The 25536-nt window shown below is 49.3% G+C and overlaps 1 protein-coding gene across 1 annotated transcript in view; it reads right to left on the reverse strand.

Moving 5' to 3' along the window:
- Positions 1–25536, reverse strand: part of LOC144164798 (neprilysin-1-like) — a 508128-nt gene that overhangs the window by 381809 nt on the left and 100783 nt on the right. The gene's annotated exons all lie outside the window — the stretch shown is intronic.

Consider the following 25536-nt stretch of genomic DNA (forward strand, 5'->3'; position numbering starts at 1 on the left):
ATTGTATTTATAATGTTTTTTTTCTCAATCGAAAACATTACAAATGACAAGAAACATTACCAAAGTAACTAGTTTATTGAAGGCTGTACCTTTTTAATACCAAATGTGACCTAATGCTTTTTAATACAAAGCGATCGTTATTTTCCCCCACGGGTACACATGGTTAAGATGTTCTGCAGATAAGCACAAGGTTGTGGTTATGGTTGAGAATTTTTTATTGACCCAAGGAAGAACAAAACTGTTATATGTCTTGATGTCAGCCATGTACGGATAAGTTGTGCAGGTAAGCACAAGGCTGCAGTTACGGATGAGCGTTTTTGTAGTGTCCGGAGGAAGAACAACGCTGTTATATGCCTCAATTTCAGGCTAGCAACGTATGGACGCACCTGCATAATCTTGCCCATGCAGCACGGTCTTCTCTGCCGTCCTTGCGGAGCACCTTCTCGGTTCTCTCACTATGATGTGCCTACCAAGAAACCTCCACTTGCATACCATTCCCAAAGCGTGACTCGCGATTCCCGAAGCAGGACTGATCCTTGTGTCATTCTCAATATCAAAGTTTGCAGCATCCGGGGAAGGGGGAACCCATAGCCGGATCATGATGCAATACGATTTTGTCCCGCCACAACGGTGAACACTTCCAGCCTAACAAAAACTCCTCCAAAAGACGTCTTCAGGTGCACGCCGTGCACGCGAAACGTGAGGGAAAGTTTCTTCCAGGGCAATGGAGCCGATCGTGTAATAAAGGGACACCGCGCTCGGCGAGCAGCTAACTATCTCGGCATGGTAAATGCGGGACACCGCCAAGAGAATCGCTGCCCCTGCCCCAGTCCCAGCCCCACGCCGACCAGGCCACATACCAGCCATCCGCTTGAATGTCCTGGGTTTTTTTCAGGTTCAAGGGCCGCTAGTAAACAGGTGAGCTCGTCAAATGATCATACAACTGCATATGCTTGAAAATGAAAATCTCAATGTGAAATAAGTTGGTGCCATATTTTTAACGTTGCTCCGTCGGCTACGCCAACGTCCAAGCAGCCAAAAAATTCCGCAACGTACCGATACAGACAGAAGAATCAAACGACGGGCTGCGGTAAGGATTAATAGAAAAGAAATACAACACTCTCTGAAGAAGCACAAAAAATCTGATACAAATGTAATTGATGCTCTAGGTAAAGAAGATTTGGTCTATAATACAACCCCCTACGCAAGTTACGAAAGTAGTTGAGCAAAGTTACCGTATCTACACCACTATTTTCAACCGTATATAAAGAGAAAATCAAACGTTCTACATTCCTAATATGGTCGTTTCTGCAGAAAAAGCCATAACACAGACCTTCAACGAATGCCCCACCACACCAAGGTAGGATTAACCACTAATAATATGGCAGCAGAAGTGCAGTTCTAAGGTCATTATGATGAAACAGAGCAAACTTAACGACCCGCAGGGCCACCTTGTAAATTCAAAGTTACGGTAGTGGCGACACGGGGTACCCCGAGCCAACGCCGCCTGTATAAACAGTGCCTAACGCGTGAGCGAAAAATGGCCAAACAGCCACTCTCCTGTTGCTCTCTCCTACCCTTCCCCGCTCCGCAGCCTTCCAGCGTGCTTTCTTGTCCGCCAGCCAGCGCCGCTTCTCGGAAACTATGCAAAATAGTGGAAAGTTTGTTTAGCGTTCCCGAGGCGGCGCTCCTACGCCTTCTTGTTTTTCACCATGCCTGTCTGTCTTGGTCTGTCACTGATAAAACTTCCTTTGTCACAAAGCAAAATCCCTTGCGCTGCCGCAGGCTGATGCCGGCTTTGCGCGCTTATCTACTCGGATCACAGGCCCTGAAATTTTCTGAGTGGGGCATCCCCCCTCTATCCCCTCCGCATTGAGGTATTGTTTTGATTGATTGTGGGGTTTAACGCGCCGACGCAACGCAGGCGATGAGGCGCGCCGTAGTGGAGGGCTCCGGATTAATTTTGACCACCTGGGGATCTTTAACGTGCGCCGAAATCTCGTACACACGGGCATTTTTGCTTTTCGCCTCCATCAGAAAAGCGACCGCCGTGGCCGGGAATCGAACCCGCGACCTCGTGCTCAGCAGCGCAACGTCTTAGCCACTGAGCCACCACGGCGGGTGAGGTATTGTTTTGACCCCCCTGTTCGCACTCCGCATCGGTACGCACTTCAAAAATTGAGGACTGTACTGTAGAAGCGCCCGGACAGCGTGGCAGGATCGCAGCTGCTTATCCTTTTGTTTCCTATAATTTTCTGAAGTTTAAAAGCACGTGATATTATTGGAAAGTAATCGTAGAAGTGAGCGCCTGAACAAAAAACGTGCATGCAATTTTTTCTTCTCTAAATACTCCAGAAAAAAAATATCACTAAAATAATGGCTGCCCCATCCGAAAATATCGTTTTCTGTTAGCTATATGTCTACCCGACAATCAGTACGTTCTTAGACTATTTCAGTCCGCCTCCGTCTTTATCTTTGGAAAAATGCAGCAAGTATGAAGCGAGCGACACGTTGAACGAGATCCCCAGTGCGCCACAGAACTAGCGCCCCGTCACGGCTAAGATGTAAGCGAAACGGCCACGGAGCAAGATATAAAGGAAACGGCCCTTGAAGCCCAACAAGCAAGCTGACAGACACACGTCGTAGAAGTGGGTGCAGCGTTCGCGACTCACGAGCAGTGACGTAAGGCGAGATGTCCGCCGGCATGAGCCACATAGCGGATCAATGCCTGAACTAAGCGTACCTACCCTTCCCATTGAAAAGCGCGCGACGCGTCAGGCAATGTTAATACAGGCGGCGCTGCCCGAGCCTATGTGAGTTGGTGTCATGAATGGCCACGTGAGGGATTAGGCCACGCAAGTGAGCCAGCCAGAGCGACAACGACGATGGCAACAAAGAGAGGCCGCGCGTCAGTGATCGCGATGGCTGGAACGACAGCGGCTTTTTTAGTCCACACCTTAACTGGGCAGTCTCGCTGCGGTTACGAGACTTCACTCCAATATTTCAAGCCGAATGCCTAGCGGTAGTACTTGCTTTAAAAGAAGTACCTCCGCAGCAGTTGAATGTAGTTACAATTGCTCTCTATCGGTCTGTTCCTCTTTGGCATCGTCTGTTAATTCCACCCTGATGCGTGAATTCAACTTTCTGGTGTCTTCCCATTTGCGGGACATCTGCCTAATTTGGGTTCCCGGGCACAAAGGTTTACTCCTAACGGAGAGGCTGATTCCTTGGCGCGATCGTCTTTGGATGGCCCTTCGGTTGATCTTTGCCCTGTTCCGGCTAGTATAGCAGGAGCAAAGTTGCCTAGATATCAGCGCCTAATGACTACGCAGGAAGGGGTCATCTTTAATTTTGAAGAGTATGCCCATTTAAAACATAAGTGGTGTCCCCGATTGTGTGAATCTCGTCAATGCGCTGTCACAATAACGAACTTCAGATGTAGAGTCCCCCACCTGAAATTCTATATGCACAGGTCTGGTCTCGCCTCCTCCACCCTTTGTGCTATTTGCGGTGAACATGAAACACTAGATCACTTCTTATTACGTTGCCGTGGTTTTAGATGTGACTGCATCTCATTCACTCGCCTTGTCCCTCCATACGGCGTTGTTGTTGTCCGTCCACACCCCTCCCCTATTCTCCTCGCCCTGCGAGCTGCGCTCTCCGCCGCTCACTCGCTCTCCTCTCCGATAGCGAACACTCTCTCGCGAGGGGCATTGGATTGGATTCGATTGGGTTGGCTTAACTTGGCTTGGCTTGGCTTGGATTGGATTGGATTGGATTAGATTAAAGTGGATTGTGTTGCGTCATAGCCGCGCCACGTTGCGTCATAGCCGCGGTCGTTCCAGCACCGGCGTTCGATTTCGGGCACGTGCATACACTTGATCTTCGCTGCAAATTGCACGGTGGTCCCGTTACTTCACCATCCACTACCCGTACACTTCAGCGACCACAAGGCCGTCATCGTTAACGTTACGCCGCGTGTTAAATAAGGAATACATCATACGTGTTCCTCACACGTTTCACGCAATTAGAGAATCAACCCAACGGAAACACAGAGGGAACCCCCAAGATGCGTCGCATCTCCACAGGGTTCTCCTCGCAGGAAGGTGGGGTAATTTTTTCAATAATCAGGCAACGTCACCTTGCCCGGCCATTCCAACACATTAGACTTCCTATCTCCGTGCCCATACTACTGTCGCCAGGGGCCACATCACTGGGATATTGTTACAGAGGGGTGGCTGCACCCATTCACGCAAATGTGTCCGAGACCAGGCATCTGCCCTGCTCACCCTGTATTACCGGTATGCTTTCTTAAATTCAACCGCAGCTTTCAGTTTTGAACAAATTCTTCCTTCTAATCTCGCGCTATTACTTGATGCCACCGGATTAGTATCTACTTTTAAGTTGCGAGCGGGCGAATCAGCCCCCTTCTTGCTCAATTCCTGGTCAATCCCCGGCGTCGGTATGCGTCATAAGACGTGTAAAAACAACGACAGCGGATGGTTGCCAAGCTGCGGAGCAGGGCACGGTCCGTGGAAGCTACACGTCAGACGCCTGGTCCACCTTGAGCTGGACCGTCACTACCGTCCGCCAAGGCTCGAGAGCGCATCTGGGAACCGTGATCGCGGCGCTGGTGCGCCGATTACTGACGCCCCATTCCGGCTGCTCGGTGCTCTCGCGTCTGCTGTTTGAGCTGCTAGAATCGCATCGCGACGGAACGTAAGCTGACTTGCTTATCGGGCCTTCCGGACTGGGACACTATTTGCGAAATCTTGACAGTGCTCCCGTGTGACCGATACCCGCCCTGTCTATAATGTCTCACCATCTCCTGTCCTTGTCCTTGTCCTTCATCCTATAAATATAGTGCCCGACGTGTTAACCAGTGTTCGACTCTTCCTGCATGGTCCGTGGCCCATTTATAATAAAAGTGGCGAGCCTGCCAGGATACCGTACTTGATATCTGCAGGAAGAAGTTGAGTGCTCTCAGAACACGTCATTGAAGACTAGCATGGATGTCGAGAAGCTAGTGGCGATCGAGACGCAGCTGGGTCTCTCAGGACTGGCCAGTTTATCGACACAAAGCGGGAAGAGCAGGGTGCATATAGGGCAGCTGAGAGAGAGGCACTCCGTGAATCTTCAGAACGGGAAAGAGAGGCACTCCGTGAAGCTGCAGATTGCGAAACGGAGGGACGGCGACAAGCTACCCTGATAGCCAAGGAAGCTGCCGAACGGGAAAATGTGGGAAAGGAGAAGCTGCCGCGAGGAAAAATGAACTCCTGGAATTGATGAATTGATTGTAGGGTTTAGTTCGCCGATGCAACGGAGGCGATGAGACGCGCCGTAGTGGAGGGTTCCGGAATAAATTTTACCACCTGGGGTCATTTAAGTGCACCGAAATCTCGTACACACGGGCGTTTTTGCTCTTCGCCTCCTTTAGAAATGCGGTGGCCGCTGCCGGGAATCGAACCCGCGACCTCGTGCTCAGCAGCGCAACACCTTACCACGAATCCTGGAGTTGAAGATTCGTCTTCAAGAAAGGTCGCAAAACACCACCACCGTTACTACCGGGAACGAAACCCACCCAACTGTGCCCGTGCTGAATCCGCAGAAACTCCTACCCCTATTTGATGAGACCCGGCGATGAACACGCGTACTTGGAGCGCTTCGAGCGCGTGGCAACTCGTCCGGGGTGGCCGCAGGAAAAATGGGCCGCCAGGCTCAGTATGTGCTTGTCCGGGGAAGCGCTGACCATGATTGGCCGCGTGACTGTAGAGGAGTCGCTTGACTACACCAAGGTCGAGAAAGCGTTACTCCAGCGGTTCAGATTCAGGGCACAAGGTTACCCGGAGAAGTTGCCAAAGCTCTGGATGAAGACGGCGAGATGGGAAGGCAGCTTGCAGCGAGGCTCTCCAGCTCCTTCGACCACTGGGATGGAAATGGCCAACATTTACATAACGTATGAAGGAATCTGTGATTTAGTGTGTTTGGAGCAGTTCTACTGTGGCGGCAACCCGAAGCTCGTGGTCTTCCTAAAGGAGCGCGAGTGTTCCACCCCCCGAGTGTCGTGGCCGACGTCACGGACCGTATCCTGGACGCGCAAGGCATTGTGACGTTGGGAAAGGCTCCAACTGACGAGCCGGCCGTTACGAGGGGTGCAGCCAACACACCGGCAAAGGCAACACAGACGTGCTTTGCACGCGATCGTCCTGGGCATCGCGCGCGAGACTGTCGCACTGTGATCGCAGAGCATGGAAACTGCTCTAACTATAACAGACCAGGTCACAGTTCCGACAATTGTCTAAGCGGATCAGGAGACAAAGTGACAGCATGTACCATCTACAAGCCTACAATGAGAGCCGTGAACACTGAACCACCACAGACCACACGCTTTAATGTGCCAGCGTCCTCGTGCGACCCAAGAGCAGCGTAAAGACCCCACTTTGAGGTCTTGCTGCCGAGAAATGGGAGGGAGTTTTGTTCCGCACGAGCTCACCGCTACACTTTGCTTGAAAGCGAGGCCCTCTTATACAGAGAGCCAATTTGCTACTGGGAAGACGTTGAAGCAGATGGTAGTGCGGCAGATTTTCCGGGAGTCAATCATCCAAACCGCACATAAGAACGTCACGCCTCTACATGCGGGAATTCGCAAACCTGCTCAGCGAATTTTAGAGGAGTTCGAATGGCCGGATCTGCAAAATGATGTTCAGTGATTGGTGCACTCATGCCACTCCTGCACCCGGAGAACGACTGACAAGTTGCCGCTGCATGCATGCTCAAGGGCACGGTGTAAGGATGTCTCGCTGTCGTTAACCCCGTCCGAGGAGCCACCAGGTCCTGCCTCGAGAGCAGAGGCACAGGAAGGTCCTCCTCCTGCTGTGCTGCCATCCACAGCCAAGCACACTACCGCTACTTCTGTGGAGCCCGTGGAGGACATGTCGACGGGCGATGTTGGGACTGGTCCGGCCTCTTCCAGTCCAGCTCCATTAGCCCCCACGACACCCGACAGCATTGAGAGCATGAACACAAAGGGCCCCACATGTGCTCCTTCCCTTCCCACACCGCAGGTTTCCAACAAGAATCCTGCTTGCACCTATGGAACCAGTCCACGAGGTGGATGTTGGAGGGGTACAATTTCGGTGACGCCTGTATTGTCAGACGAGGACTTCGACACTTCGGAATCTCAACCTGCCCAGCAGGCACAAAATAAGCGCTGCAGTGCTTTTGGCCGGGCGAAAGAGCCACCTCCTTGGACCACAGGCCCTAAACAAGGCTTACTGACATGAACAAAAATAGGCAACTATACAATCACCTTTTTATTACCCTTAATCCATAATTGCTGTTGAAAACATAGTTCAAAGAAACTATAGAACGAGTTCAAAGAACTCGTAAAAAACTTACATGATGGATATGAACTCCTTTAAAAACATCAATCCAGTATTTTTTAAATCCTGAATAACAAGGAAAGTACTTTCTGAAACAATGCACTGTTATGAGGAAATATAGAGATGCGTTTGCTCATTCATCCGGCGGGGTTCAGAAAAACAAATGAGAAATTTCTGTTTGAACCGCCTTATAAACTCCATAATATCGGCCTGTGCTCTAAAATTGACTGTAGTAGTGTGCGGGGTACCTGGGCACAACGGCATTTCAGGCAATGAAATCGCTCACCGGAATGCGGCTGCGGCTGCTATCCGCAATGTTTTAGATACCTAGATATGAAGCCACTAGTTCGGATTATGCTTCGGAGGCACTGGACTGCGCAGTGGGACACACCAATCGAAAACAAACTGCGCAATATAAAACCACAACGAGGTAAATACAACACAAAGAAATGGAACAGGTTCACAGAAATATCATAATGCAGATTAAGAATAGGTCACACACACGCTATACACTCATATCTTTTAAACGGACCCCCCCCCCCCCACCAGTTTCTTAGAAGTGTGGACAACGACTTACAGTTCTCCATGTGTTGCTTGAGTGCTTTGCATACGATGATGCAAGGAAAGGACACTTCCCCGAACTATATGTCTACACAGTCCCGTTACACCCATCATTGTTTTTATCTGATCAACCCCCGAACAGAAGGGAACTTCTTTTAGCGCACATCGCTGACATTGGATTTTTAGTACTCATCTCATAGCATATATGTCTGACAGCAGGGTTACCCGACGAAAGTGAGGTGCCTCTGAGCGTTTTTCGTAACCTGTGCCAGGGACGTCACTACCATCGCTGGAGCTAGAGGCATGCTTTGATGCCGCAGCAAGGTTACAGTTAACCATCGTCATTGTGACCTCTCATCTTAATCCTCTTCGCTTTTTAGAGTAAGGCCCATACATGCACTATCTTTACCAAGTGCATCAAAATCACCGCCATGGAACTTAAACAAATGACGTGACAAAAATGGGAGAACGTTGTCTCGGTGTTCTTTGGCCTCTAACACGCTTGCGCCAATAAAACACACACAGTACTAGAAAACTTGACGAGATCAGGTTAGGACACAGTACGAGCGCTCTTGTTGTGTAGTTCTGCCATACCGTTAAATTTTGCGCGGTTTCACCATAACTAATGTATGCCAGGTAGCGCTGTTCTCGAGCTTGTTAAACGGCACAAGCATCAACAGAAATGCACTAAAATGGCTCTAGTACGTGTTCGTTAAACATAATCTGGAGAAGACAGTGCAGCTGGCCCACGGACAAAAAAGAAGGTAGAAAGATTTCACGCCACTGGTACTGTAGTGTTGCAAGAATCCAGCACACATACGAAACTCCTGCAAACAAAACACATACAAGACTGAAGACCCTGTGAGCTTCATCTCTAGCACACTAATAAGCCACTCAATCACGGTGGTTGAGCACACCCTCCAGCCATTTGACCAAACAGTATAATACCTGGGCTCATCGCCGGAAAACACTGAAGTGTATATATGACATTGTGAGCATATTTTGTACAGATCAGATAAAAGAGTCGGAAATTGGAAACAGTCTCGATAGCGGGTTAAGGTTCCCCCTTGTCATAGTGGCTATTTTAACACGGCACATCTCATTTGGCGATATCTTTACTATGACAACCAGGGCAAAGAACTTGCTGCCGCTATTTCAGTAAAGTATCTCGCCCACAGTGGTGGAAAACATCGTCAGGAGGTATTTTTTCCAAGACCTGCTCCTGCAGTGAAACATACCACAGGTGACGTGGGCTAACAAACAAGGGAAGGTACTGAGGAAGGGAGAAGTTTATCTTCAGTCACACTAGGCTAGAGAAAGAGTAATCTGGGCGATCGCATCAGTGAATCGACCAAAGTTTTAAGAAAAGTGCAGGACAGCCGTCATATTGAACAGATGATATCAAAACACGGGATCACGCTTTGGAACAGGGCACCTACACAGAAACACGTATTTTCAAACGATGGCGCTGCCTCTCTGGAGCTCGGCGAAGCATGGTCACACTATTGAGAACCCAAAAGCACGTAATCAGAAGTTGAAACTTTAAACCTCCACATAAAACGAGGTGGCGGCAGTCCACACGCTCGCAAGCAGAACTGGCTAAAGCAGTATGACAGGATTTCCGTTCTGGGGCCTTCGCTTGTCTAAGGCAAGCCGGCTCTTGACGTACCTTATGTATTCACCAAAAAGAAAAAAAATCGCGCCAATCCACCCCGGGGATGTGGTTGGAAAGCAAAGCTGTAAACGGCAGCCATAACGATTACCCATGCGACGTCACTTAAATTAACTCACATCGCTCTACAAATAGCAAAACCACACAGAATTGAAATGCACTTAACCAAACAATTTATTACTTCAAAGAGATATTCTTGTTAAGGTTAAATCAATTCATGAAGCATTAACGCTGTTTGGTTGAGTTGTATTGGTGTAGCACAAGAGCGGAAACTTTTTTTATAAACCTAAAGTAAGCTCCAACCCGGTGTTAGACGATCTGTCTTTTACGTCTCTGCTCCATGGACGGAGGCTACGAGATTTGCGGCAGAGAAGGAGGAGGAGGAAGAAATACTTCTGTTCAGATTTCTGAACGGCCCAGAGTGCAGCCCTGGGGAGTGATTTCTTCTTCTATGGGGCCCATATGCAGTCCGGGTGGCCTGTGTTCTGTCCACCCGCTGAAGCTGCGTAGGTAGAGAGGGCCTGGACAGCAGTATCTCCCATTGCTCTTGTTGGGTAGTTGACGGAAAGAGAGGAGGGTGCTGAGGGCTAAAGTCGCAGTCCTCGATTACGGGGCGGAGTGTTCCTATGTCTGAGCAAAATTTACATTCAGCGTAGTAGCGATTCGGATACATTAAATGAAGACGCGTAGGCTGTGGGAAGGAGCCCGGATTGTATGAGCCGTAGGGTAGTTTGTTGTTCTCTGGAAAGGCCAGGGTAAGACAAAGGTAGGGTCTGCCTCAGAAGGCGATAATGCTGGGTTATCTCCCTGAACGTGACAAGCGGGTGACTGTCCTCGTGCAGCTCCATAGCTCGGGAGGTAAAAGCGCAGGCTTGTTGGGTGGGCGTATTTGTTGCCCTCCATTGAAGCGTGAGGGGGGTGTCCGGATGAGCTGAATGGAACCGTTCGGGGAGTGATTTTTTAGCACGCGCAGTGTAGGTCAACACACCCAACCCAACTGGTAATTCCAGTAGGCTGGCTGGGAATCGATGACTACCCTCCGAACCCCTGGTTGAGCGAGAGCCAAGGTGATGGCTGCCTCTTCTGCTGCCGTCATTTCTTGGGTCCTAAGCGAGGTACACGCAAGGAGGTTGGTTCTGGAGGTAGCCACGATGATGGCGTATTGCTGCCCTCGATGTTTGGAGGCGTCTGTGTAGATAACTCCATGATCCCCACCGTGGGTGGGTATTAGCGCTTGAGCCCGTGCTTTTCGGTGACGCTCGTCATGTGACGGGTTCATATTTCTAAGCAAAGGGACCATCTTTAATTTTAGACGCCAAGAGTCTACGAGTACGTCAAGCGGAGTGACATTCAGGGCTGCCCAGCCAATCTGATGAAGCATGGGGTTACCTTTCGCAGTTCTGAGTCGGACCTTCTGCTTAGAAAGATGGCCTTCCATGAGCTCTTCCACCGTGTTGTGGAGCCCCATGCTAAGCAGCCTCTGCGTGGACGCACTCATGAGAAGACAAATAGTCTGCTCGACCGCCTTTTTAATCATTATATAAAGCATCTCTATGTCTTCCTTGTCGAGAAGAAGACAGGGGGTTGACGTAAGTAACTCTCGAGAGGACAAAAGCTTCAATTAATCAAAAGGTCCCGAATTCCTTTAGGCCTCGCTTCTTGGTGGCAACTCGCCTGCTCATGTGTAGGATTTGATTAATGGTGTTTTTGAGGCGCTGCAGGGAGACGTCACTCTTGGTGTTAGCCTCGAGATGTAGGCCCAGGGTCTTGATACTGGGGCTTGGAGTGATGGCCTGGCCATCAAGGGGTATTTGAATGTATTCCTTGGTTTGGCGTTAGGGCGGACGACAAGGATCTGTGATTGTTTACGTGACCACTGGAGGCCACAGGCTTTAGCACATTGGCGTACAAGAAGTGAGATGCCATGCATTGGTGTGAGCTTCCTTTTTTTGTAACTGTTAGCACATGAGAAAGATGCGCACAGGGCCGCTAGACGGGCGTGAGTGGTCGCGTGACACTTTCACGTGGCATTCAGCGAGAACGCAGGGGGTAAACCCGTAGATGTGCTTGGTGAGTACACCACCTGTCTTCCCAGTCTTCGCGTGGGCTCGTAGCTAAATCGGTAAGACAACGGACTCTCGCCTTGTTAGTCTATTAGTTCCACGTTCGATTCCCAGCGGTGCCAGCAAATTCTTTTATTTGTTCACTGGAGTTTTCTGGTGACACCAACGGTCGCCAAAGTACCCTTGGGGGGTCGAGGTAAAAAACTTTGCTTTAAAAACGAAGTTACCAAGACAATGAACACTATATTGCATAAATTTCTAATTACCAGAAACGATCTCAAGGCTCTCCAATAGCGACTTTCTCCGTATGCAGCTTCAGATTACAGAGCGCGGCCTATTTAAAATCTTAATATTCAAGTGGAGGTGGCCAAAGTACATGCCGTTCTAGAAAAGACCACAAGGAATACGTACCCGCCTGGTCAAGACCAGAGCACAAATATTTTTAAAGCCAGGTCCACAAATATTGCCAGGCCCAACATATATTTTGGGCCTTGCAATATTTATCATGGCACCCTCCCTCATTCAGTTCTACAACGGATGTTGGGAGAAGAAGGCTATTTCTCTGGAGTGGGAGACATATCAGCTGCGTACAATACCACAACTTGGGAAAGAGGTAATCGTGGCGAATTTTCACCTGATCTCGTTGAGGTCACGCACTGGCACACCCTTCGAACATATAATACTCTTCCAACCGTAGAACATTTTTTTTGGACAGAAGTAAACACAATCTCATTGTGCGGCTTCACATGGCATGTCTCTACACAAGACATTGCAGGTAGTCGTTCCGGGGTGCTCATCCAGCAGCGGTGTCAGATTGTTACTGCCCCGCCGCTCCGAAATTCTAGTTACAAGCGTTTATTATACGAGAAGCAGTAACTAAGAAACACAATGGGAAACACATTTGCAACGACACTTCAAGGAAAGCCAGCGTCTTGCGGCAAAGCGGAACGAGCGATATTTGACATACTGTCGGGATATGTACAGGTGCCCGAAAAAGTAAAGGCAGCACGGCTTCATTAAATTAGATTGATTTCTATATTATGCAGCTGCCAGCATAAATACAGTATGTAAGACCTCTTTTAATCTGGAGGGACTGTCTTCAAATGTCACTTAGAGGTTGCTAGCAAGGCACAAAGCAGATAAATTCCCTCAAAATCTCCAACCCAAGCTCTGTTGACTTTTTCGCGCACCTGTACGTCACTAAGGGTGACTACGCTCTCTTGGTGGGCGAAGTGGGCATAGTGGCAGCAACGAGGACAGTATGCTAAAACGATGCCTTTTTTTACGCAGCTTCTTGTCTGCTTGATCGGATCCCCACTCTGCGCAAATGCCGTTCCTGGTTTGAGGTCTGCGTCGTCTTCTGCGTGCAATTCTGCCTGGAGGGTCACGTGGTCTTCGGTGGCGGCACGCACCTGGACTTTCCTATCGCCCTGGTGCGCGACAGTTCCGACGTGTCCACTCGTGTGCCTTACGGAAGTTTCCACTCCACCCTCTCATTCAACGCATTCATCGATCGCTCAATCATCACTAACGCTCGGCATGGGACGGCTCGCAGCGAAGCTGTAAAGGAACCTGCTATCGGCTTCAGGTTCAGTGAGCTAGTGGTAGCAACGAGGACGCTATGCTAAAACTCACCAAGCGCATCTACGGGTTTCACCCCTGCATTCTCGCTGAATGCCAGCCACGCGATAGCGATTAAGGGAAACTCACACCAACCCATGGCATCTCACTTCTAGCACGCCAATGTGCTAAAGCCTTTGGCTTCAGAGTTCACGTAAAAAATCTCAGCTCCTTGTCCTCCGCCCACACGCCAAACGACAGCTCAAGGAACACATTCAACTATTCCTTGATGGCCAGGCCATCACTCCAAGCCCCAGCATCAAGATCCTGGGCCTTCATCTTCAGGCCCACACCAAGAGTGATGTATCCTTGCAGCGCCTCAAACACAGCCCCAATAAAATCATACACATGATCAGGCGAGTTGCCACCATGAAGCGAGACCTCAAGAAATCCGATACCTTTCGATTAGTTCAAGCTTTTGTCCACTCGAGAATCACTTACGTCAAACCGCTGTCTTCTTCGCGGCAAGGAGGACATAAAGGTGCTTTGTGTAAGGATTAGCAAGGCGGTTGAGCAAGCCATTGGTCTTCCTATGCGTGCGTCCACAGGGAGGCTGCTTAGCACGGGGCTCTACAACATGATGGAAGAACTTATAGAGGGCCATGTTTCTATCCAGAAGCTCCGAACGAGCAGAATTGCGGCGGGTCGCCGCATCCTTCACGAGGCTGTCTGAGAGCACAGAATGTCACTCCGCTTGATGTACTCCTGTACGTTTTGAGAAAGAACTAAAAATTCTTCCTTTGCTTAGAAATATGAACCCCTCACATGACAAGGGTCGCCTACAAGCACGGGCTCAAGCGCTCAACAACACCCTCATGCAGTTATCTACACAGACGCCTCCCAACAACGAGGGAAGCAGAACACGATCATCGTGGCTACCTCCGAAACCAGCCCCCTTTCTTGTGGTTAACTCAAGAGCGAAGGCATGACGGCAGCACAAAAGGCAGCTGTCGCCTCGTCTCTCACTTCACCATGGGTTCGTAAGGTAGTCACCGATTCCCAGCAAGCCTACCGGAATCACCAGTCAGGTTTGGTGTCCCTACCAGCACTGCGTGTGCTAAAAAACCGCTCCCCAAATGGTTCTATTCAGCTCATCTGGACACCCGCTCACGATTCCATGGAGGGCAACGAATACGCCCACCAAGCCTGCACTTCTGCCCCCCCTTCCCGTGCTATGAAGCTGCACAAGGAGAGCCACCTGCTTGTCCTTACCCTGACCTTTTCATAGAACAACAAACTACCCAATGCCTCATACCATCGCGCTCCTTCCCACACCCTACGCACATTCACTTAATGCACCCGAATTGCTGCGACGCTGAATTTAAATTTTGCTCGGTGTGCGACTTTACCCCTCAGTACCCTCCTCTCTTTCTGTCAACTACCGAACAAGAGCAATGGGAGATGCTGCTGTTCAGCCCCTCTCTGCCTACCCAGGTGCAGCTGGTGGACACAGCACAGGCGGCGCAGACTGAATATGGGCCACAGTAAAGAAGGAACCACTACCCTGGACCCACTCTGGGCCATTCAAATATCTGAATAGAAGTATTTCTTCCTCCACCTCCGTCTACTCTCCTGTCTCTGCCACCGATATCTTCCCCCCGTCCGCGACGGCAGAGGCGGAGAAGTGAGGTCGTCTAACACCGGGTTTGAGCTATAACTTTATAAAAAAAGAGTTTCCACTAATGTGCTACACCAATACAACTAATACATACACCTTTCAAGCATCATGCATTAAAATAACCTTACGAAGAATATATCTTTGAATTAATAAAGGGTGTGCATTTCAATTTCTCTGGTTTCACTATCTGTAGAGCAATGTAACAGAAGAATTCAGAAGAATTCTGGGATGAAGAGGCTGCACTTGTCTGAAAAGGCCGCGGTCAGTAATTAGGTCGCCAGGGAAGCTATATGTAGTCGTTCTCTGGGCCGGTAGACGATCGTGTAGTTGTTTTCGGGCAAGCGGGGAGGCGGCTCTTTAGTGGCGGAACACGGTGCCGATGTTGTCGGTCGCTGGGTGGCGTCTTGTGACGAGGGCGACGCGTTGTTGCCTTGCCTTTTGCTTCTTTTACGCAGTACGGTGATCCAAGGGTTGGCAGAGGCGCGTGTATTCTCGTCCGAAGAGTCCGTTTCCGTGCTGTTGGCTTGCGGCGGCGAGGGTGGGGGCTCTTGTCTCATCGTGCGGTGAGCCGGCGTTGCTGCGACGAGTGGCGGTGGCTGGCCCAACAAAGTAGGCCCAGCGGAACCGGCGTGGTGGCCAAGTTGTCGAGGCCGACAAAATGGGTTTGCCAGGTCTGTTGTGGCTCACCCTGGTATGAGATGGTCCCTGGTGATGTTAAACATTTGCTAGTAATGGCCTTTATTTAGACTAAAACGATGGGGGTATTACGATAACGGAGATGTTAATGGAGTGGGGGTGCCTCTGTCCAGGCTCCCACTAATGGTCTTCTGGACGAACTCTACCAGGCCCTGTTGCTCCTCTTTGGTCTTCTCGGTGGCGAGCCAGTCATCAGTGTTGTGCTTCCTCATTTGGGTGTAGAAAAGGTGTTCACATAATCGATTGTTGATTGGTGCTGGCTTGTAGAAGCGGCACTTGCGGGTGAATCTGTCTTTCTAGTGTGTAGGAGGTGCAGTCTAGCCGGTGTGTGCAGTGTGCAGGCTCGCGCCTGTCTGAAGGCATTCAGTTGACATCTTTCTAGCTGCGGGTGTGGTTGTGGTAACTTCTGTATTGCTTTGGTGTCGTCTTTTAGGTGAAGCTCTTGCGGGTTTGAATATTTCCCGCTGGAAGTTTTGCCCAGTAGCCCGGTAGTGCGCATTTCGGGCGATCTGAATAACTCTTTCATTTCCCCAGCACATCAGTGCAAACAGGAACGCAGTATATCTTGACAGTGCCCTTGATTTGAATAACGAGATGTGCCTCCATTTCAGGGATGCATCCTGACGATAAGTTCCAGAGGCTTTTTGCTGCCTGTTTAAATGCGGGGGAGTGTAAATGCAGGGAAGCGTAACATTGGTTGGGAGGGAAAATGCCTATAGCCTATTGCATCAATTTACACAGTACGACTTTTAGTCGCAAAGGGGACCACACGCAAAGAGGACAACAAAGGGGAATTTACACGCACATGCCAAACGCGGTACCAACTGCACACCTAGAGGGGGCTCTCGATAACTTTATCCAGGAAGCCATTTCCAGCACTCTTAATGGACTTAGGATGCAGACTCAGCGCATACAACTACCTACAATACTGTCTCCCAGGTTCAGGTGACCTCTGAATATCTCTGTTATCACATCCGGTATGCCATCAACGACGGCAAACATGCCACCGTGTGCATGGTTCTCTGAGCGCAAGCAGGACTCGCTCTAGGAGAAATATAAGTTACGGCCGGAATTATGAATATCATTACACAACCTTGCTTAAATACAGAAATGATCGAGAAAAAATTATCCCACCCGCGGGAGTCCAATATGCACAGTGATATCCGCCATTTCTATTGGTTTAGGCCACTAATCTCGAAGAGTGGACAGGCAGCGTGGAAAATGGGAGGTATACGAACTTCATGTTCATATACTTCCAATTTATTTGACTGTCGTAATACGAACCGCTGTACTGAGCATTTCTTGAACAACGATTTTCCAATATTATTCTCCCTAGCCACCACAAATACCTGATTATCATCGGCAGCCCTCCTCAACGCCGGAGAAATGATCGCGGCCGTTGGTTCTAACCTTGCGAACGTTGCCACTTTGGTTTGAGGTACGGGGCTTTTCAACGTCAGTAGCGTTGTCTACATTATTTCATCGTTGTACTAGACTTCCAGGCATGATCCGTACGTCTGAGGACTCGTATTCGCCGCGAGATCGACATGTACGTGGCGGCAGCGTCGCGCTGCTAGTATGGATGCTCCGCTGAACGGCCCCGGACAATTCATACTGTGGGCGCACTTCGTGGCTTTCACGCACCGTATCTGCGCATGAAAGGCGCAGACAAGAGTAGTATGCTGTAGTTCGGTTCATCAACGTTCGATTTATGGAAGCGGCAATAAGATTTTAATAGCACTCCAAAAAAGAAGCGACCCATCGGCAATATCCGAACGGCCACAAATGAAATTGTACGCCGGGGATCGTAGCAAGCTCGATCTTTGCAGACTATGGCTTTTAGCCTTAAATAAAATCATAAATACAAACCGATCAGGAACTCTCTATCTCTAGAATTCAGTTTTCAACACCAGTTTCAATCACTTTCGCTGGTGGCATGACGCATTCTTGCGGTTGTGGGATGCCCGGAAATGGTAACACCACCTAACTGTGCTGACATTTTTTCTAAGAGCTTACGATATTTTGGTGCGTTCTACAGGCAACATAAAATTACTGATTTTTAACCAGCGCAGAGATATAACTGCAATCGTTCCAACAGGTGTTTTGTGCGCAGCTTTAGGTAAAGGATATTTTAGTGACTCTGAAGGCAGGTTTGATGAATAACGGTGTCGGATCACTTATTTAATGCTTTCGTCTGAAGTGACCTTGCGAAATAAATTGCTAAAGCGCGCAGTACAATCAACATCTCATGTTTAGCTAGACTGGCAAAGTGACAAGCAGGTTTACAGGGTGTAAACCAAGCTTCTGGGACCTCACAGTGACCAACGATTTTCTGTTACGGCTGCACTGTTGACCATTTGCGTTCTTTTTAAAATCTAACAGGTGCCTAGAACAGCCAGATGTTCTTGCATTCTTGCGTGTAACGCGTATAATGTCGCTTACGAACCATAAAGATGACACATGAAGTGGACCCGTTGCAGATACAGCAAAACATTTCTTTTTATTTTAAAGCAAAGCTTTCTACATCTACCCCACAAGGGTTCTTTCGCGACCATTGGTGTAACCAGAAAACACCAGTGAACAAAGAAAAGAATTTACACACCGCCGTGAATTGAACCTGCAAGTAATCGACTAACAAAGCGAGAGCCCGCTATCTTACCGATTTTGCTACCAGCCCAGGCGAAAACGGGGAAGACAGGTGGTGTACTCACCAAGCACATCTACGGGTTTAGCCCCTGCGTTCTCCCTGAATGCCACTTGAAAGCGTCACGCGAGCACTCACGCCCCTTGAGCGGCCTTGTGCGCACCTGGCTCATGTGATAAGAGTTACAAAAATAAAGGACACTCACACCAATGCATGGCATCTAAGTTCTAGTGTATACGCCAACGCCCTAAAGCCCGTGGCCTCCAGTGTTCACGTAAAAAATCACAGCTCCTTGTCGTCCGCCTACACGCGAAATCAAGGAATACATTGAAATACTCCTTGATGGCCAGGCCATTACTGCAAGCTCCAGCATCAAGATCCTGGGCCTACATCTCGAGGCTAACACCAAGAGTGACGTCTCCTTGCAGCGCCTCAAAAACAATATTAATCAAATCATACACATGATCAGGCGAATTGCCACCAAGAAGCGAGGCCTACAGGAATCCGGTAACTTTCGATTGATTGAAGCTTTTGTCCTCTCGAGAGTCTCTTACGTAAACCCCGTGTCTTCTCGACAAGGAAGAGATAGAGATGCTTTATATAAAGATTAGAAAGGCGGTCGAGCAGGCCATTGGTCTTCTGATAAATGCGTCCACCCAGAGGCTGCTTAGCACGGGGCTCCACAACACGGTGGAAGAGCTCATAGAAGGCCATCTTTCTAACAAGAAGGTCCAACTCAGAACTTCGGTGGGTAACCGCATGCTTCACCAGATTGGCTGGGCAGCCCAGCATGTCACTCTGCTTGAGGTACTCCTGAACCCCTCACATGACGAGGGTCCCCGAAAAGCACGGGCTCAAAAGCACGCTAAACACCACCCTCGGTGGTGATCATGCAGTTATCTACACAGACGCCTCCAAACATCGAGGGCAGCAATACGCCATCATCGTGGCTACCTCTAGAACCAAGCTCCTGGCGTGTACCTCGCTTAGGACCCAGGAAGTGATGGCATCAGAAGAGGCAGCCATCACCTTTGCTCTCACTCAACCAGGGTTCGGAGGGTAGTCACCGATACCTAGCAAGCCTACTGGAATTCCCAGTAGGGTTGGGCGTCCTGACCTACACTGCGCGTGCAAAAAAACCACTCCACAAACGGAACCATTCAGCTCATCTGGACACCCCCTCACGCTTCCATTGAGGGCAAGAAATACGCCCACCCAACTAGCCTGCGCTTTTACCTACCGTGCTATGGAGCTGCACGAGGACAGTCACCTGCTTGTCACGTTCAGGGAGATAACCCAGCATTATCGCCTTCCGAGACAGACCGCACCTTCACCTTACCCTGACCTTTCCAGAGAAGAAAAAACTACCCTACGGCTCATACAATCCGGGCTCCTTCCCACAGTCTACGCGTCTTCACTTAATGCATCCGAATCGCTACGACGCTGATTGTAAATTTTGCTCAGAAGTAGGAACACTCCGCCCCGTAATCGGTGTGTGCGACTTTAGCCCTGAGCACCCTCCTCTCTTTCCGTCAACTACCCAACTAGAGCAATGGGAGATGCTGCTGTCCAGGTGCTCTCTACCTACCCAGCTTCAGCGTGTGGACAGAACACAGGCCGTGCGTACTGCATATGGGCCCCACAGAAGAAGGAATCACTCCCTATGGCTGCACTCTGGGCCGTCAGAAATCTGAACAGAAGTATTTCTTCCTCCTCCTGCTCCTTCTCTGCCGCAGATCTCGTCGCCTCCGGCCGCGACGCAGAGACGGAGAAGTCAGATCGTCTAACACCGGTTTGGAGCTTACTTTAATTTTATAAAAAAAGTTTCCCCTCTTTTGCTACACCAATACAACTCAACCAGACACCGTTCATGCATCATGCACTGATTTCACCTTAATATCTCTTTGAAGTAATAAATGGTGTGGTTAAGTGCATTTCACTACCCTCTGGTTTTACTATTCGTAGAGCGATGTGAGTGACTTTAAGTGACGTCTCAAGGGTAATCGTTTACAAAGCTTTCCAACCACATTCACGGGGTATTTTGGCGCGATTTTTTTTTACAAAACAGCGCAAGGGGTTCCCGGTAAGTACTTTGTGTTTTAAACTGAACCTCGTTTAGGTCTTGCCATTTAATCCTTAAGGATTGGTTAAACAAGGCTCAGATACATATTTTCTGTGCATTTCGGGTTTTTTTGTTTTTTTGGGAAAAGCGGGAAGGGGGGGGGGTCACCAACGTTAGAAGCGCAGCGAGAGAACGCATGTAACGCGAAAAGCCAAACGTAGGTTATCAGTATTACTTGCAACCTAAAGTGCGCCAGGCGTTCTGTTTCGTAGCGGTGAAAAAGCAGTCGGTGAAAAAAAAAATCGCGCCAATCCACCCCGTGGATGTGGTTGGAAAGCAAAGCTGTAAACGGCAGCCATAACGATTACCCATGCGACGTCACTTAAATTCACTCACATCACTCTACAAATAGCAAAACCAGACAGAATTGAAATGCACTTAACCAAACCATTTATTACTTCAAAGAGATATTCTTGTTAAGGTTAAATCAATTCATGAAGCATTAACGGTGTTTGGTTGAGTTGTATTGGTGTAGCACAAGAGTGGAAGCTTTTTTTATAAACCTAAAGTAAGCTCCAACCCGGTGTTAGACGATCTGTCTTTTACGTCTCTGCTCCACGGACGGAGGCTACGAGATTTGCGGCAGAGAAGGAGGAGGAGGAAGAAATAATTTTGTTCAGATTTCTGAACGGCCCAGAGTGCAGCCCTGGGGAGTGATTCCTTCTTCTATGGGGCCCATATGCAGTCCGGGTGGCCGGTGTTCTGTCCACCCGCTGAAGCTGCGTAGGTAGAGAGGGCCTGGACAGCAGTATCTCCCATTGCTCTTGTTGGGTAGTTGACGGAAAGAGAGGAGGGTGCTGAGGGCTAAAGTCGCACTCCTCGATTACGGGGCGGAGTGTTCCTACGTCTGAGCAAAATTTACATTCAGCGTAGTAGCGATTCGGATACATTAAATGAAGACGCGTAGGCTGTGGGAAGGAGCCCGGATTGTATGAGCCGTAGGGTAGTTTGTTGTTCTCTGGAAAGGCCAGGGTAAGGCAAAGGTAGGGTCTGCCTCAGCAGGCGATAATGCTGGGTTGTCTCCCTGAACGTGACAAGCGGGTGACTGTCCTCGTGCAGCTCCATAGCTCGGGAGGTAAAAGCGCAGGCTTGTTGGGTGGGCGTATTTGTTGCCCTCCATTGAAGCGTGAGGGGGGTGTCCGGATGAGCTGAATGGAACCGTTCGGGGAGTGGTTTTTTAGCACGCGCAGTGTAGGTCAACACACCCAACCCAACTGGTAATTCCAGTAGGCTTGCTGGGAATCGATGACTACCCTCCGAACCCCTGGTTGAGCGAGAGCGAAGGTGATGGCTGCCTCTTCTGCTGCCGTCATTTCTTGGGTCCTAAGCGAGATACACGCAAGGAGGTTGGTTCTGGAAGTAGCCACGATGATGGCGTATTGCTCCCCTCGATGTTTGGAGGCGTCTGTGTAGATAACTGCACGATCCCCACCGTGGGTGGGGCTTAGCGCTTGAGCCCGTGCTTTTCGGTGACGCTCGTCATGTGACGGGTTCATATTTCTAACCAAAGGGACCATCTTTAATTTTAGACGCCAAGAGTATTTGAGTACGTCAAGCGGAGTGACATTCAGGGCTGCCCAGCCAATCTGATGAAGCATGGGGTTACCTTTCGCAGTTCTGAGTCGGACCTTCTGCTTAGAAAGATGGCCTTCCATGAGCTCTTCCACCGTGTTGTGGAGCCCCATGCTAAGCAGCCTCTGTGTGGACGCACTCATGAGAAGACAAATAGTCTGCTCGACCGCCTTTTTATTCATTATATAAAGCATCTCTATGTCTTCCTTGACGAGAAGAAGACAGGGGGTTGACGTAAGTAACTCTCGAGAGGACAAAAGCTTCAATTAATCAAAAGGTCCCGTATTCCTTTAGGCCTCGCTTCTTGGTGGCAACTCGCCTGCTCATGTGTAGGATTTGATTAATGCTGTTTTTGAGGCGCTGCAGGGAGACGTCACTCTTGGTGTTAGCCTCGAGATGTAGGCCCAAGGTCTTGATGCTGGGGCTTGGAATGATGGCCTGGCCATCAAGGAGTATTTGAATGTATTCCTTGGTTTGGCGTTAGGGCGGACGACAAGGATCTGTGATTGTTTACGTGACCACTGGAGGCCACAGGCTTTAGCACATTGGCGTACTAGAAGTGAGATGCCATGCATTGGTGTGAGCTTCCTTTTTTTTGTAACTGTTAGCACATGAGAAAGATGCGCACAGGGCCGCTAGACGGGCGTGAGTGGTCGCGTGACACTTTCACGTGGCATTCAGCGAGAACGCAGGGGGTAAACCCGTAGATGTGCTTGGTGAGTACACCACCTGTCTTCCCAGTCTTCGCGTGGGCTCGTAGCTAAATCGGTAAGACAACGGACTCTCGCCTTGTTAGTCTATTAGTTCCAGGTTCGATTCCCGGCGGTGCCAGTAAATTCTTTTATTGGTTCGCTGGAGTTTTCTGGTGACACCAACGGTCGCCAAAGTACCCTTGGGGGGTAGAGGTAAAAAGCTTTGCTTTAAAAGTAGTACTTCAACCACTAGACGCCAGTATTTTCAAAACTGATTAACCCCCCTTTTGGTCCGAGATTGTCCAGAAATTGTGGGTCACCTTTTTCAAAATTTTACTGAAGGTAAGCACTGTGGGAAAAATAAAAAAAATCCAGCAAGTCATGACACACACCCACCGCACATGTGGCCCAACGTGCATTATATTACGCGATTTTTCCTCTTTTCAATTTACGCCACCCCTAACAAGTTAAGACGTGACCATATTAGGCATTTAGTTATGCTGAGTGAAACACGTTGCTGCACAACGTGATTCATGTGAGGATTTCAAAATGGGATATATAAAAATGGCGCACGAAATGCCGCAGGACAGGCGCTAGCTCACAACTGGCTTAATTTTACCCAGAAATCCACACCGAAATACTCTTGCGAGTCCACAAAAACGTACTTTAAATAATACATAAAATTAGCAACACAGTTTAAGCAACGCGTCTGTCAAAAATGGGTTTTATTTTCGAAAAGGTAAGGGAAGAATTCGATCACACAGGCGCTTGCGGGTGTAAAATACGTCCCCAGTAACGTACGAGCGATAGCGCACGGGTCGTGTGCATTGTAATTGGTATTGTCTGTTTCCTATTTCTATAAGGACACAGCGCAATTTTACAAGGGTGTGGCAAGTCAAGGGTATACGCACAGGTCTTGTCGCTTCTTACTCGTACCGTGCATTAAACTTTTATCCTCTAAATAACCACCCCGCCACCTTCAAAAAGCACCCTTTGACGTTCCCGAAACGGCAGACGACTGCACACAAGTGACATGCGTCAAAGCAATGTTTACAGCACGTTTCACACTCAAGCGATGAGCACGGCGAAGATGTTTAGTGGAATAAAACTAACGCCTTGACCCGCAACGGCTGCTGATTTTTGCGTCTCTAGAGAAAATTCGGAAGTAGAGGTAACTAAGTCATTGCTTACTGCAAAGCAATTGGTACACATATTGGTTGTTTTATCGTGTGCAGCTCGCGTCTTTTGCCTCGCGCAACTTCAACGACCAGACGATGCGAGAGCGCCATCCACACTAAGAGCGGTTCATCCCGCCGCCGCCAGGGGCCGACTGTGTTCGATCTCGGGGCGAATAGGGCTCCTGCGCTGCCCAGAGGGCGCTGCGATACCGCCTTCCGGGCAGTACTTCCGGGTAGTACGAAGCGGCGGGTGTCCCATAGGATCCCGTGTTGATAGAAGCAAAATGAGCTTGATACTGCCGATTTTTTTGCTACACAGCCTCCAGCCCATCCCCGACGCATCCGATCTCGTCCGGCGATCAACTTGGCATTAGGCAAAAATGCTTTGCAGCGCTAAAATACGTTTACAGTGCCGACGAAAGTGCTGAGACGGTGACGGCGCTCTGCCACTCGCCGATTCACCGATCGATGTTCGTATGAAGTGAAATGTGAAATGTTCTCGTTTATACTGATACCCTTAGTGATCAGGACTTCTCAACAACAGCCGGTCAAACAAGAAGAGTAACGCAATCGGCGATGATCGCGCGTAATAGCCAACCAGTCTCGCGGACCGCAGGCTCGTCCGCTCCGGTGAGCCGTAATTTTGCGCACCTGCGCACTTATGCGTGCTTTTTCAAGAAACACTGCTGGTTTTGCGCCATTGTTACGAATACATATTGCAGCGCTAGCCTGCCGTTTTTTACGTGGCTCAGTCACAAAATGCAGCGAGCGTCATAAGCGTTAAATATATTTGCGATTCTGAAAGTAGTGGCCGTAAAACAAAGTAGTCGGGCGAACTGAGTGGCCGTTGCGTTTTCTTGATGCTCTCACGGTAATTACGCTCTTGCATCATATATTCCAAGCTCGCTCTTAATAGACTAAAGTAAGGATCGTCAATGTTTCGAGGTGTAGTGCCGAGTTGCATGAAATCGACATGGTGGAGGGGTGGATGGCAAATCGGGTTGGAGAAGGGGGGTATGTGGCTTTGAAGGAAAAAGAAAAAAAGTCAGCGAATTGCCAATAATATTTGAAGATAATATGGCGAAGTGTGAAGATGGGGGACAATACAACTGGAAGCAATGAATTCTGATCTGTTATTGTCTCACTTTCCAATTCCTTTTGAGGACAAAACTGGCGTGTCGGCGTTCATATTAGCGACGACCCAGGCTGCACTAGAAGACGACCCAGACAGCCAGTGACGATCTTATTTAAATACTTGGGCCGTGCATCGTGTATGCGGCTGTGTTATGTTACACATCTAATCAGGCAACGGACTTGCGATTCGGTGCTTGATTCGCGACCTTTAATTGTGCTCAATTTGTTTATTTGACGGCATTGCCTCACGTACGCCAATGTACCTGTACCCCGCCGTTCGTAAACCGTGTGGCGTAAAATTTTAAGCAAGAATCATCTAGTGTGCGAAAATACAAAAGAAATTTTCAACTCGTTCTCGAGGCGTTGCCAGGCAGGCAGCGTCCGCTTAATCGGCTGCGCTCCTCGCGTCCGCTGGTGTGCTCTTGCTGAAGCGACCATTTACAGTTATCTCAGGTTCAGCAACGTTCTGTTAATGCTACTTGTGAACTTTCCTTTGTAGCCCTCACGCAAGAAGAACGAACGATAATTATCGTCGAGAAGTTAGACCACCCGACCTGCCCCATGCCGCGACGATCACGACAG

The sequence above is a fragment of the Haemaphysalis longicornis genome, unplaced genomic scaffold (genome assembly GCF_048455015.1).
Source record: "Haemaphysalis longicornis isolate Haplotype H1 unplaced genomic scaffold, Haemaphysalis longicornis Haplotype H1 scaffold_14, whole genome shotgun sequence".
Taxonomy (NCBI): Eukaryota; Metazoa; Arthropoda; class Arachnida; order Ixodida; family Ixodidae; genus Haemaphysalis; species Haemaphysalis longicornis.